The following is a 15,490-nucleotide window of genomic DNA, read 5'->3' on the forward strand; positions in this document are numbered from 1 at the left end:
CAGTGCCCATCAGTGCCATCTTATTAGTGCCCATTAGTGTAGCCTAACAGTGCCCTTCAGTGCAGCCTCATCAGCGCACATCAATGAAGGAGAAAAATTACCTGTTTTGCAAAATTTTTGTTAACGGCCCGCCACTGCATAGGATTGTTATCTGATCACCTATTATACAGCTTGGGCCAACTATTTTTCGTGTATATATCAAGAAATTGGATTGGTTGCCATTGCTGACTCTTCTGAAAGTACCAGTTGCCTTTCTGCCTTGCCTAAAGTCCTGAAGCAAATATTCAGTTTCTAACTTCATAGACTGCATAATTGTTAGTGGGCAAAGACTCAGAAAGCATTGCAGAGACAGCCAACAAGTCAGCACTTTGTATTTTATATTGCAGATCTGTTATAACGGATTAAGTTGTTCCCTTAGACTAGGTTTCTTTTAACCTGTAAAACAACAACAAGAGAAGGGTGCACCAACCTTGTGCATTACCATTAAAAAGGTTTATTAAAATCCAAATAGGTAGGATACATTATACTCACAAACGTAAGATTTATACACGCATGTAGGAAATAGAGACCAATCACCTCCAGGACACTTCTCTGCTGCTGGATGGCCTGAAAGCGTCCACAATGACCTGGCTGACATGTTTCGAGGGAGAACCCTCTTCTTCAGAGCCAAAATTGCCACTGACCCACCATCAACTCCCAGAATGTTATATAGCCAGTCTACACCACCCATATCACCCCACCCCGCCCCACCCCACAGGGAGCAAAGGCCAGAAATATGTGCAATATCCACGCGATAGACTGCCCCTCAGTGTCAGCTATTGTCACTTGAAGTGAGTAGCGGCCACAAACAACTGCGAGTGGTGAAAATGACAGTGACACAATGATGATGAAAATACCTGTCTCTGATTTTTAGGTCTGTAGTGTTATCTACCATTTTTATCATTAGTATTATTATTAAATTTTTTTAGTATTACTTTTATCATTAGTATACTTTTTATACATTTCTTTCTCTTTCATCATCATTGTGTCACTGTCACTATCACCACTTGCAGTTGATTTTGGCTGGTACTCATGTCAAGTGACGATAGCTGACAGGGTGGATATTGCACACTGGGGTATACATACCCCAATTTGTTGACACACATTCCTGTCCTTTGCTCCCTGTGGGGCGGGGCAGGGTGATGTGGGCAGTGTAGACTGGCTATATAACATTCTGGGAATTGATGGTGGGTCCAGTGGCAATTTTGGCTTTGAAGAAGAGGGTTCTCCCTCGAAACAAGTCAACCAGGTCATTGTGGACACCATCACGCCATCCAGAAAGCATAGAAGTGTCCTGGAGGCAATTGGGCCCTATTTCCTACATGCGTGTATACAGTATATCTTACGTTTGTGAGTATAATGTATGCTACCTATTTGGACTTTAATACATTTTTTTAGTGGTAATGCACAAGGTTGGTGCATTACCACTCTTTTCACTTGTTGTTATTTTTCAGTGTTATTGGATACCCTTAGTCCTGAGGGGGCAGCAAGACCACTAGTTTTGTGCGAAAAAGACCATTCAGATCACTCACCTTCCCGCATGCCACATGAGCGTAGGAGAGATACTGTTTTTGGAATATCATTCTTTTAACCTGTACCAGGTTCATATTAAGAGTTACTGTATAAACTGATGTCCCTACCCGGGAAGGAAGGGATGACAGAGGGTTAACGTACACCTGTCACAACAGAATTATGTAGTCTGCCAGAGCGATCCTTTTGAAAATATTATTCCTCCTTCTCTCATGATAATGTTTATACTAATACTTTTGGATTTGCTGTTCCAGAACAATACAGAGAAAAGGAATTCTGACACTCATGTACAGCATGCTTTTTGATTCAAAAGTATTGAAACTAGACAGCCTGAGGACTGCAATGAGAGAGCAATTTTTCTGTCAATGCAAGTGCATCTCCACCAACTTCAAACGGTTCTTACTATCCTCCCCCCCCCAAGGCTACAATCAAGCTTTAGTTAGTCAGCTACTTTACTCCCTCTGGGTACCATCAGCTACCACTTTACTCCCCCCCCCCCCCCCCCAGTTAACATCAGCTTTTTGTATTGCTCACTTTCTGACTTTGCTTCCCTTCCACACAAATAGCTTCTAATACCCCAACCCATGAGGATCACCCCCAATTATGTATCTCTTCCTGGAAAGTGGAAAAAAAGAGGGGGTGTGAGTGGTGAGTAACTAATTGTTACTCACGTGATCGCGCCTGAGACTAATGAGTGTCAATTCTAAATTAATAAAATTAATAAAGGTTGATTTAAAAAAAATGAGCTGCTAGTCAAAACAACAATGTGTTTGTGAAATGTGAAACAAAAGGGGACAGCGCTCAATATTATCTGTGCAATTCAATACATAAAACCACAAATCACAATAATAATTGATTATGGGTTGCCCCAAGTGATAAACCATAAAGTGACTGTGCAACTATAAATAAATAAATACGAGTACAAATTATAGTCCTTAAGGCTCCGTTCACATGTCAGCATATGGATCGCGGGCAGAACCGCCACGGTTCCGCCCGCGATCCGGAGATTATTGCAAATTGCGGGACACCTGTGCGTTGCCCGTGATTTGCAATAGCCCCCCAAATGCTGAGCAATGTTGCCACGATTTCCGCCTGCCGAATCGCGGTAACATCGCGCAAAAAAAATCGTGGGACGCAATTCGCTCCAAAGAAGCTCTTGTACTTTTTTGGGCGTAATGCGTCCCGCGGTTTTTTTTTTTGCGCGATGTTACCGCGATTCGGCAGGCGGAAATCGCGGCAACATCGCTCAGCGTTTGGGGGGCTATTGCAAATCAACGGGCAACGCACAGGCGTCCCGCGATTTGCAATAATCTCCGGATCGCGGGCGGAACCGCGGCAGTTCTGCCCGCGATCCATACGCTGACACGTGAACGGAGCCTTAAAACTTGAAAGTGCAAGTGCAATTGTGCAGCAAACAAATCAAAGTGATTCCAGTGCATGGTATTCAGTTCAATTGCATCCTTCATGGGTAAGTGGTAGCTTTCAAAGAAGTCCCGGTATTCGGCCAGACTCTCGTCTCCCCGCTCTCTTTAAAAAACTCGGGAGTTTCTCCACAGTGTGAGAAGGGCTCTTGTGGGTTCCGCTAGATACTTCACTCAAGCCATATACGATCAAGCCATAAGGAAACAGAGGAAGCTCATGGTGTAGTATGTATATTCCATATTTTAATTAAAAATGTAGCCACTTACATTTAGGTTTAACAAGGAACAGCTTGCAGTAGCGCCGCAGCTGGTTTGCGTTCCGGCTGCGTTCCAGGGAACCGGAAGTGACGTAGGGCGTAGCACGGGACATAGGGAATATACATACTACACCATGTTTCATATTTTGTTCACTATTTGTTTCATATTTTTTTCAAGTATTTCACCTTAATCTGTAGACACTGTTTTCATAAAGATTTAAAGCAATACTAAACATTTGAAGGAAAAAAAATTGTTCCTCCTGCAATGTAATATCATAATGTGCAAGTATGCATTACACACTAGCACATTATGAAGGACTTACCTTGAAACAAAGCCCTCCAGAGGCATGCTGCCATCGCTGAGAGGGCTTCTATCTTTACCTGGTCTTCCTTCCGGGTTTGCAGGGGGCTCCAGCCGCTTGAATAGCCAAACCGCGAGGACGTCACTCTCGTGCATGTGCGCAGGAGTCATGTCCATGGCACAGAGCTATGAAGGAAAGTGCAGTTTACTATAGCTTTAAAGGGGTTGCAGAGTCAGATGGTTTTTTATCCAAATGCATTTTTTGCATTAAGATAAAAAGCCTTCTGTGTGCAGCAGCTCCCCTCTGCCCCTCTAATACTTTACCTCTCTATCCAGCGATGTCCACGTGTGCCTCAGCCATCCAGGATCCTATGGATCCCGCTTCTGTCAATCAAACTCAGTTAGCCAATCAGGAGAGAGAGGAGCAGGGCAAAATGGCAGCTCCAAGTCTGAATAGATACACAGAGCTGCACCTCAGCTCCGGTGCCCCCATAGCAAGCTGATTTTCATGGGGGCACTCAACGGGAGGGAGGGACTAGCAGCTCCAGTCAGGGACGTGAGAAGAGGGGGATCCGGGCTGCTCTGTGCAAAACCACTGCACAGAGCAGGTAAGTATAACATGTTTGTTATTTTAACAGAAAAAAACAAGATTTTACAATTACTTACAATCACGTTTTGCTTATGAAATATAATGAAGATGATACTTTTTCACATTATTATTTACGCAGATGCTGTCACTCTCCACTGATGGTGTCTGAATATTCAGACACTTTAAAGCCCAACTCCAGGAATTTATAAAAAATTCTTACAGTGGGGTAACCCTGCACTGAAAGGTTTACATTTTCATTGTGGATAGGGGGTTACAGTACAGGAATAATTACTTACAGTACAGCCATGCTCCAGGCAGCTCCCGCTATCTCCCCCTCTCCCAGAAGATCCGGTTTGTGGGTGAAGTGTCTGCATAATCACATGGGTCACAACTTACAGAGGTGGATGCAGGGACTGATCACAGTATTGAAGAAAGCCTGCTAGAGGGCAGAATAAATTAATTTTTCTCCATATTGTGGAAACCCTCGACATAACAAGTATTAAATCCTTGTAGTGAAGGGGAGGTTAGGCAGGGAGCACTGCAAGAGTGGATTCCTGGAGTTGGGCCTTTAGGCTTCTGTTCACACCTGAGCGTATTTCAGCTCGTAAAACGCTCATCTCTGAAGTCTCAAAATGCCCAACAAGCAAAATCCAATTCATTTCAATGGCCCCTGTTCACATGATCTGAGGGTTTTGTAACCTGAAGAAAAACGCCTGAAGCTCAAAAAAGTACATGAGCTTCTTTTTTGGCAGATTACAAGCGTTTTTGTTAGATGTCAATGCCTGCCTCCAAACACCTGCAAGAAACTTCTGAAAAAAGCCCAAAAAAACACCTGAAAATGATACGCTCGGGTGTGAATGGAGCCTAAAGGACTTCTTATATGAAGAATGCACTAACCTGTTGCTTTATATTTTAATTAATTTATATTGAGTAACTATACACTTGAGATTCCCTAAGAAATATGAACATATTTATAAAGCAGTAAATGTGACACTTAGAGCCGGTTCACACTGAGGCGACACGACTCCTTACTACTTCGGGGGCGACTTGTGCATTACCATGCACCACGACTTCGGAGCGACTTGCAGGGACTTCACATAATTGAAGTCTATGCAAGTCACTCCGAGGTCGCCCCGAAGTAGTACAGGACCTTTTTCCTAAGTCGGAGCGACTTGTGTCGCTCCTATTAGAACGGGTCCTGTAGCGGTCAATGGACCGCGAGGGAGCGCGACTTGTCAGGCTGACAAGTCGCCTGACAAGTCGCGCTAGTGTGAACCGGCTCTCAAGAAACATTCACTGCAGGGGAATCAAACATTGTAACATAAAACTCATGTTCCAGGGAGATTCACCTGCAATGAATGATTGGTGTATCTCATTCACTGCTTTACAAAAACACAAAAGAAATATTAGTTTTACATTCCTTGAAGCATTTTTTTGTGGATTTCAAAAGATTTTATTGTAATATTGTTTAAATTGTGTTTAACACCATGCTAGTAACTTATTTTCTACAGTGGTTACAACCTACTGTATAATGTGAACAATATACAACCAACTATCGTCATCAGTGACGAGTCTTTCTCGATTAGGGGAAGATCATAGCAGGGATAAAACAGAAATTTTGCATGTTTTCATCATACGGTCATTTGGAATACTCAGCTGATCTACACATGTATTTTTTAGGTGTGGACAAGACATCAGCAAAACGTACGCATATCCCTATCTCCTGTTTAGTTAAGGAACTTGTTTTTTTTGTCATCTGACACACATTAAATTAATCTAAAACATGTGTAAAACTTGCACATCAGTACAGTTTCAAGTATGTTTCAAGTATGATTAAGCTTTTTAGGACAAAGCACAAATCTGTAATTTTGAGAAAAAAATTAAATCCTATATAAAATGTAACTTTTCACATCAAGGTACAGATAAAATAAACATATATAAAGGTGATTACAAGAGCATGTAGTTGCAGATATACTTTAACCACTTCAGCTCCAAAACGTTTTACTCCCCTTCATGACCAGGCCATTTTTTGCGATATGGCACTGCGTTGATTTAACTGACAATTGCAGGGTTGTACGACACTGTACCTAAATAAAATTGATGATTTTTTTCCCCCCACAAATAGAACTTTCGTTTGGTGTATTTGATCACCTCAGGGGTTTTTATTTTTTGCGTTATAAACAAAATAAGAACCAGAATATTGGAAAAAAAAAAAAAAACAATATTTTTTACTTTCTGCTATAAAACATACCCACTAAAAAAAATGTAAAAAAATCAAATTTTTTCATCAAATTACGCCAGTATGTATTCTGTTACATATTTTTGGTAAAAAAAAATAATAATAATGGTATCATGATTTGTTTGCACAAAACTTATAGTGTCTACAAACTATGGGATACATTTATGGACTTTTTTTTAATTTTTATTGTTTTTACTAGTAATGGCGGTGATCAGCGATTTTTAGTGGGACTGCGACATTGCGGTGGACAAATCTGACACTAAGTGACACTTTTTGGGGAACAGTGACACCAATATAAATATATCAGTGCTAAAAAAATGCACTGTTACTATATAAATGACACTGTCAGGGAAGGGGTTAACACCAGAAGCGATCAAGGGGTTAAGTGTGCTCCTAAGAAGTGCTTTCTAACTGTGGGGGGAGTGAATGCACTAGAGGAAAAGAGAGATCTGTGTTTCAGCTTAGCTGAAATACAAGATCTCTCTTTTCCTCCCTGATAGAACAGTGGTCTGGCTTGTTTACATAGGCAGACCGCTGTCTGTCATTAGGCCGAACGATCAGTGATGGCCGCCGGGCCCGCTGATTGGCTCCCGCTGCGTCCAATCATGTGTGCCCCTGACATTCCCTGCACAAAATTGCATACATGTACGTGATTTTGCGCAGCTGGGCCACCCTGCTGCAGTATATATGCAGTGGGCGGTCCAGAACTAGTTAAAGGGTCAAAAGGTCTGGGGTGACTTGCCAAACAGCTGCACCTATGTACCATGACCATGGAATCATTTAAAAGTGTATTAAACCCAAAAACAAAAAATAATATATTCCAGGTCACCAGTCTTGGGGTCTAGTGTCTGCTTTTGATTTCTTTCGTTCAACTAAGACCTAATACGTATCAGTATCATTTTAACTTCTCATAAACGAAACTGATACGTCAATCTAAACAATGTTAACAGCTTGTAGGGGGGCCTAGATTTAATGTACCCAACCAGGGATGAACACACACACACACAGTTCTTGATGATTAAGACAGGGACGGCACAACAGTGCTTCTAAGAAGAGCCCCACTTTCATTATCTGGATACCAGTCTCCTATAGGCAGGTGTTGTCCCTGTACTAGTCCTACTTGGCAGGAACCTTTCCCTGTGCTATTTACTTTCTCTAAGAAGCAGGGGCCCCGGTCCCTGACCTACCACTCTCTCCAAGCATGCCCAGATGCCTTAACTTATGGAGTGTCACACCAAGATGGCTGCCAAAGGTCAGCAGACTTGCAGCGTCCATTCAGAAAGCTGATACCTATGAGACGCTGAACAAGTCCATTAAGGGACTCCACTCCATCTGTAAAATGGCACAGTTCCACCTACTGGAAAACCTGTACCTGCAAGCAAGTCCTCTCAGCTATCTGCTGTGGACTACAAAGTCCATATGTAATAGGGATGAGCAGAAGATAAGGTATTTGTAGTCCAAACCAGGAGAGCAGTTTAGGGTGACAATGCTGCTCCTTTCTTGATACAGTACAGTGAGTAGACATTGTTCCCTAGGACACCAAGGACAAGAAGTGCGCTACCAGCAGGATCCACAGGTAAAAACAAAAAAAGGAAGGTAATGCAGCCACCATATCTAAGGAACAATAAATGGCAGTACAGTATATTATTGTTTGATTTTTGTGTTTGGATATGCTGGAAAGTAAAGGTGAAAGCAGATATACAATATACCAGGTATGCAGTGCTTTATCTTGGCCTAAGCCAACAAGGCCCAAGCCTAGGGCAACACTTTGCAGGAGGGCAGCAGCTGCACCCCGAACAAAAAAAAAAAAAAAACAACCTTCGCCTGGCTCCCACATGAAATGGGTCCTTGCCGGCTTGCGCTACACTTTTAGTATACTGCCAGTCCTATGGGGCGAATTGTGCCAAAGGGCATGGTCCAGGAGGCAAATCAGTCTGGCACCCCCATAAAGTGGTCACACTGTTACCTGCCGGTATGATAATACCGGCCGGTGAGGACATTCGGATAGACCTCAGGCCACCGACCACAATTAATACAACTGGCCCGACGGCCGCCAATGCTAATAAGTGTCGCACTACAGCTTGCAGTTTGCTGAAGACAAGCAGACTAAGGACATGGATTACTGGAACTGGGTCCTGTGGTCTGATGAGACCACAATAAACTTATTTGATTCAGATGGTGTCAAGTGTGTGTGGCGGCAACCAGGTGTGGAGTTCAAAGACAAGTGTGTCTTCTTGGCTACAGCCAGAGGCGGACTGGGCCGGGGGGAAAGGGGGCATTCTCCCTCCAGGCCGCTGTAATTGTCATTAAAAAGGCCGCTCTGCCGCCAGCTGGAACTGCGCATGTGCAGTTCCGGAGCTGGCCGAGTCTACTGTTCGGCCGGTGTCAGAGAGGAGCAGCTGCGAGTTTCTTTGTGTCCTGTGACAGGGAGGTTGGCTGCACCAGTCACAGGGCTGAGTCTGTGTTCCATACACTGAACAGCACAGCCCCCTCCAGAAAAGCTCTGCCTCCTCCCGCCCCCCTTCTAAATGTGCCCGCCCACACTCGGGGAAGTCTGTGTGTCCGAGGTCTGTGAAGAGGATTGTGTGGGCGGGAAGTTTGAACTGACAGCCACATCGTAAGTCTGAAGCCGTGCATTGCATTCAAGTAAGTGAGCTGTGACCGATCTCTCCTCCCCCCCCCCCCCCTGCTCTCTCCTAAATCCCTCTCCCTTCTCCTATTTCCTTATCTGCAGCTAAGGAGTTCTATTTCACCAGCCTGTGCAGTATCTGCTCCTGTGTAGTATGGTTTGGCTGCAGTGCTGCTGGTGTCCCCACAGTCTTCCTGCATGTTTCCCCCAGTCTCATAGACTTCTAGTAGGCTGTACATTTAACTGCTTTCTCACCAGCCACCGCAGTTTTTCTCTATTACACGAAACGACATACCTGTATGTTGTTTAGTGTAATAGACAGCAGGGGTATGTGCTAATTGGCCAGAGAGGAAGCCAATCAGCAGGTACGGTGGACGCAATGTCCGCCGGCAACCCGCGATTGCCCCCCCCATGCAGACAGAACTGCGGGCTGCCTATATAAACAAGGCAGTATGCCATTCTGTCAGTAATGAACACTGGGATCCTATGTTCCTGCAATTTAGGAACACAGGTCTCTGTGTTCATCTAGTGAGTCCATCCCCCACACAGGTAGAAAGCACTTCCTGGGGACACACTTAACCCTTTGATTGCCCCTGGTGTTAGCCCCTTCCCTGTCAGTGTCATTTTTACAGTAACAGTGCATATATATAGCACTGATTACTGCAGTAATGTCACTGGTACCCCCAAAAGTGTCAAAAATGTCAGTTAGGGGTCCGATCTGTCCGCCGCAATGTCACAGTCCCGCAAAAAAATCACAGATTGCCGCCTTTACTAGTAAAAAAAAAACTAAAATAAATACAAATTACAAATCTATCCCCTTGTAGATGCGATAACTGTTACGCAAACCAATCAAAATACACTTAGGCTCCTTTCACACAGTCCGCCTCCGCAGGCGGATCCGTGTTGCTCAGCGGGGATCGATCCGCGATCCCCGCTGAGCCGGGCGGATGACAGCTCCATCTCCGCTCACAGAGCGGAGAGGGAGGTGTCTCAGCACCCGCTGCCCTCTATGGGGGATCGGAGGAGAGCGGACCGCTTGTCCGCTCTCATCAGATCCGCTCCGCTCCGATTACTGAACGGATGGAAAAATAGGGTTTCCATCCGTCCAGATTTCAGCACAGGATCGGATGCGGATGGCAGCGGGTGTCAGCGGAGGCGACCTCCGCTGACACCCGCTGCCCCATAGAGCTGCATGGAGGATCCGATCAGATCCGCCTAAAAAACTGACAGGCGGATCTGATCGGACCGCCCGTGTGAAAGAGCCCTTATTGAGATTTTTTTTAACAAAAATATATAGCAGAATACATATTGGCCTAAAATGATGAAAAAATTTAGATTTTTTTATTTTTTTTATTGGGAATGTTTTACAGCAGAAAGTAAAAAATATTGTTGTTTTTTTGCCGAATGGTCACTCTTTTTTGTGTGTTTATAGCGCAAAAAAAAAAAAAAAAAAACCTGCACAGGTGATCAAATTCCACCAAAAGAAAGCTCTGTTTGTGGGGGGAAAAAAGGACATAAATTTTATTTGGGGACAGCGCCGCACGACTGCGCAATTGTCAGGTAAAGTAGCACAGTGCCATATCGCAAAAAAATGGCCTGGTCCTTAAGGGGGTAAAACTGTCTTTAAGTGGTTAAAATGAACAAAAAGAGCTGCAACTTTGATGCCCTTTCTAAAAAGAACAGCAGGAAAAACGCACAACCTAAAATAAATCTATGGGACTGCAGCTAAGGAAAACTGAGTACACCAGCACTGCAGCCAAACTACAGCGCACCGTGCCCAAACGATTGTATGCATTTGCAGCAGGCACTGCCACTCCACTGAAAAGAACCATGCTCGGGTCACTTTTCAGAGGCATTTGGCAGTCAGTGAGGAGGGGATATCACATTTCCTCACTGCCTGTTTTAACCTCCTAAATGTTAATCTCTCCAGGCAATGACGTGGTTCACTTCCAACTCACACCTTATTTCCATCATTTTCTGTAGGTATTAGATGTGCTCTTGCCCTATTTTGTGCACATTTAATACATAAAGAGAGTTCTGGATATAAGGTGGAGTTCAAAGTGACATTCTACACCTAATTGGAGCACATAACAGAAGATTTGGGGATTTTGTTAAAGGGGTTGTAAAGGTTCCAATTGTTAATAAAAACCTACTGGCTCCTTCATCGGGTGCCACCATAGAGAGACGATTTCTGTGGGGGTACACCTTGCCGGCGCGTTCCCAAGTCCCACTGCTGCATCCATTGACACAGACTCGGCCCCGCCCCCCGCTCCCATGTCACTGGTTTTGATTGACAGCAGTGGGAGCCAATGGTTTCAGTCAATGGCTATCAATCTATCCAATGAGGACAGAAACAGCCGCTGGAGCCGCTGGGCTTGTGCACATCACTGGATTGGCTCAGAAAAAGGAGAGGCTCTGGGGGCAACTGCAGCAAACAAGGGTTTCACCTTATTGCATAGAATGTGTAAGGCAGCTGGTCCGACAGAAGCTGGCTTTTTGTCCGGCCTCTGTCAGACGAGCATACTGCAAAACCAGCAGCCAACAAGCTCCCGATCAGCGGGCGCTCTCCTCCAATGGGTGAGAGCGCTGACCGGAGTGATCTGGCGGGGGGTGGGCTGTCCTCCTGTTGGAACACAAATGAACATCAGGGGTGATCACTGTACTAACATTGGATAGTTAGTACAGTGGCTGCGGCTCTGATAGGAGCTGACAAATTTTTTTAGTTCAACTTGCTGGGTTGAATGAAAAAAACGATGTAGCTCCGCAGGAGGGAAGAGACCCAGAGGTCAAGGCTGCAGCAGGCTAATTGCCACCTAATCAGTGAGGTAAGGTCCTCACTATTATTTGTTTGCTTTATAATGTCTGGGATGGGAGCCGAGTCGCTGCACAATGGGCCTCTGGGTTGTATTTGCCCCCTGGGCTAAAAGTTGCCAGTCCTCCCCTGGCTACAGCCAAGCATGGTGGTGGAAGTGTCATGGTCTGGGGCTGCATGAGTGCTGCCGGCACTGGGGAGCTACAGTTCATTGAGAGAACCATGTATACCAACATGTACTGTGACATACTGAAGCAGAGCATGGTCCCCTCCCTTCAGAGATAGGGCTGCAGGGCAATATTCCAACATAAGGACCCCAAACACACCTCTAAGATGATCACTGCCTGCTAAAGAAGCTGAGGGTAAAGGTGATGAACTGGCCAAGCATGTCTCTAGACCTAAACCCTCTTGAGCATCTGGGGGGCATTCTCAAACGGAAGGTGGAGGAGCGCAAGGTCTCTAACATGCACCAGCTCTGTGATGTTGTCATGGAGGAGTGGAAGAGGACTCCAGTGGCAACCTGTGAAGCTCTGGTGAACTCAATGCTCAAGAGGGTTAAGGCAGTGCTGGAAAATAATGGTGACCACACAAAATATTGACACTTTGGGCCCAATTTGGACATTTTAACTTAGGGGTGTACTCACTTTTGTTGCCAGCGGTTTAGACAACAATGGCTGTGTGTTGAGTTATTTTGAGGGGACAGCAGATTTACACTGTTATACAAGCTGTACACTCACTACTTTACATTGTAGCAAACTGTAATTTCTTCAGTGTTGTCACAGGAAAAGGTATAATAACATATTTATAAAATTGTGGTGTACTCACTTTTGTGGCATACTGTATATATACTGGAATTTACACAGTTATGAAACTATGTTAGTAATAGTGGGACTGTAATAGTATGGCGGACTATCTGGCGCTAGTTGACGCTGGCTGGGAGGTGCAATAACTGCCTGACAGTGACATTAAAGCAGAGTTCCGGGCACAGAATCGTTTTTTTTTTTCTCAATCTCCCCCTAACAATCACCCTTACACATCGATACATCCGCTAATCCTGGTTAGAATGGTGAAATAATCAGTTTGCAAGAATAAAATCTTACTTTATATAATTTCTGCTGTGCGGCGCCATCTTTGTTGTGGATTGCCGAGTCCGTTCTGGGGAAATGTCTTCCCTTCTTCCTGATTCCAGTGGGCGTAGGCCTGTGAGTCGAGCGCGAATTCTCGCGCATGCCCAGTACTATGCGATCGGCATAGTACTGGTTTCCATAGGGACGGCAATGTTACAGGAAGTTGCCGCCCCTATAAATCCACCCCCCACCTCCCGGAAGCTCCAACAACATGCAGGAGAGGAGAGAGAGGAGCATAGAGACAAACAGAGAGAGAGAGAGAGAGAGCGAGCGAGCGCACCACCGATCATTTACAGGACACAGGTATGTTTTATATTGCTTGCCCAGCATCACAAATTTTATTAAAGGGGCACCCTGCTTATCTTTGTGTGAAATTTAGGTGGAACCCTGCATATATTTTTACGAAATTTAGGGGGGCACCCTGCTTATAAAGTGCTGTATTTAAAGGGGAACTCTGCTTATATTGGACTGAAATTTAAAGGGAAACCCTGCTTATATTGGGATCAATTTTAAGGGGAACCCTGCTTATATTGGTATCAATTTTAAGGGGCACACTGCTTATATTGGACTGAAATTTAAGGGGAACCCTGCTTATATTGGGATCAATTTTAAGGGGAACCCTGCTTATATTGGGATCAATTTTAAGGGGAACCCTGCTTATATTGGGATCAATTTTAAGGGGCACACTGCTTATATTGGACTGAAATTTAAGGGGAACCCTGCTTATATTGGGATCAATTTTAAGGGCAACCCTGCTTATATTGGGATCAATTTTAAGGGGCAAACTGCTTATATTGGGATCAATTTTAAGGGGCACACTGCTTATATTGGGATCAATTTTAAGGGGCACACTGCTTATATTGGACTGATATTTAAGGGGAACCCTGCTTGTATTGGTATCAATTTTAAGGGGAACCCTGCTTATATTGGACTGAAATTTAAGGGGAACCCTGCTTATATTGGGATCAATTTTAAGGGGCACACTGCTTATATTGGACTGAAATTTAATGGGAACCCTGCTTGTATTGGTATCAATTTTAAGGGGCACACTGCTTATATTGGACTGAAATTTAAGGGGAACCCTGCTTATATTGGGATCAATTTTAAGGGGAACCCTGCTTATATTGCGATCAATTTTAAGGGGAACCCTGCTTATATTGGACTGAAATTTAAGGGGAACACTGCTTATATTGGGATCAATTTTAAGGGGAACCCTGCTTATATTGGGATCAAATTTAAGGGGCACACTGCTTATATTGGACTGAAATTTAAGGGGAACCCTGCTTATATTGGGATCAATTTTAAGGGGAACCCTGCTTATATTGGGATCAATTTTAAGGGGCACACTGCTTATATTGGGATCAATTTTAAGGGGCACACTGCTTATATTGGGATCAATTTTAAGGGGCACACTGCTTATATTGGACTGATATTTAAGGGGAACCCTGCTTGTATTGGGATCAATTTTAAGGGGAACCCTGCTAATATTGGACTGAAATTTAAGGGGAACCCTGCTTATATTGGGATCAATTTTAAGGGGCACACTGCTTATATTGGACTGAAATTTAAGGGGAACCCTGCTTGTATTGGTATCAATTTTAAGGGGCACACTGCTTATATTGGGATCAATTTTAAGGGGAACCCTGCTTATATTGGGATCAATTTTAAGGGGCACACTGCTTATATTGGGATCAATTTTAAGGGGCACCCTGCTTGTATTGGGATCAATTTTAAGGGGAACCCTGCTTATATTGGACTGAAATTTAAGGGGAACCCTGCTTATATTGGGATCAATTTTAAGGGGCACACTGCTTATATTGGACTGAAATTTAAGGGGAACCCTGCTTATATTGGACTGAAATTTAAGGGGAACCCTGCTTATATTGGGATCAATTTAAGGGGAACCCTGCTTATATTGGGATCAATTTTAAGGGGCACACTGCTTATATTGGGATCAATTTTAAGGGGCACCCTGCTTGTATTGGGATCAATTTTAAGGGGAACCCTGCTTATATTGGACTGAAATTTAAGGGGAACCCTGCTTAAATTGGGATCAATTTTAAGGGGCACACTGCTTATATTGGACTGAAATTTAAGGGGAACCCTGCTTGTATTGGTATCAATTTTAAGGGGCACACTGCTTATATTGGACTGAAATTTAAGGGGAACCCTGCTTATATTGGGATCAATTTTAAGGGGAACCCTGCTTATATTGGGATCAATTTTAAGGGGAACCCTGCTTATATTGGACTGAAATTTAAGGGGAACCCTGCTTATGTTGGGATCAATTTTAAGGGGCACACTGCTTATATTGGGATCAATTTTAAGGGGAACCCTGCTTATATTGGGATCAATTTTAAGGGGCACACTGCTTATATTGGACTGAAATTCAAGGGGAACCCTGCTTATATTGGGATCAATTTTAAGGGGAACCCTGCTTATATTGGGATCAATTTTAAGGGGCACACTGCTTATATTGGGATCAATTTTAAGGGGCACACTGCTTATATTGGGATCAATTTTAAGGGGCACACTGCTTATATTGG

The sequence above is a fragment of the Pelophylax lessonae genome (assembly GCF_965119305.1).
Source record: "Pelophylax lessonae genome assembly, chromosome: 4".
NCBI lineage: Eukaryota > Metazoa > Chordata > Amphibia > Anura > Ranidae > Pelophylax > Pelophylax lessonae.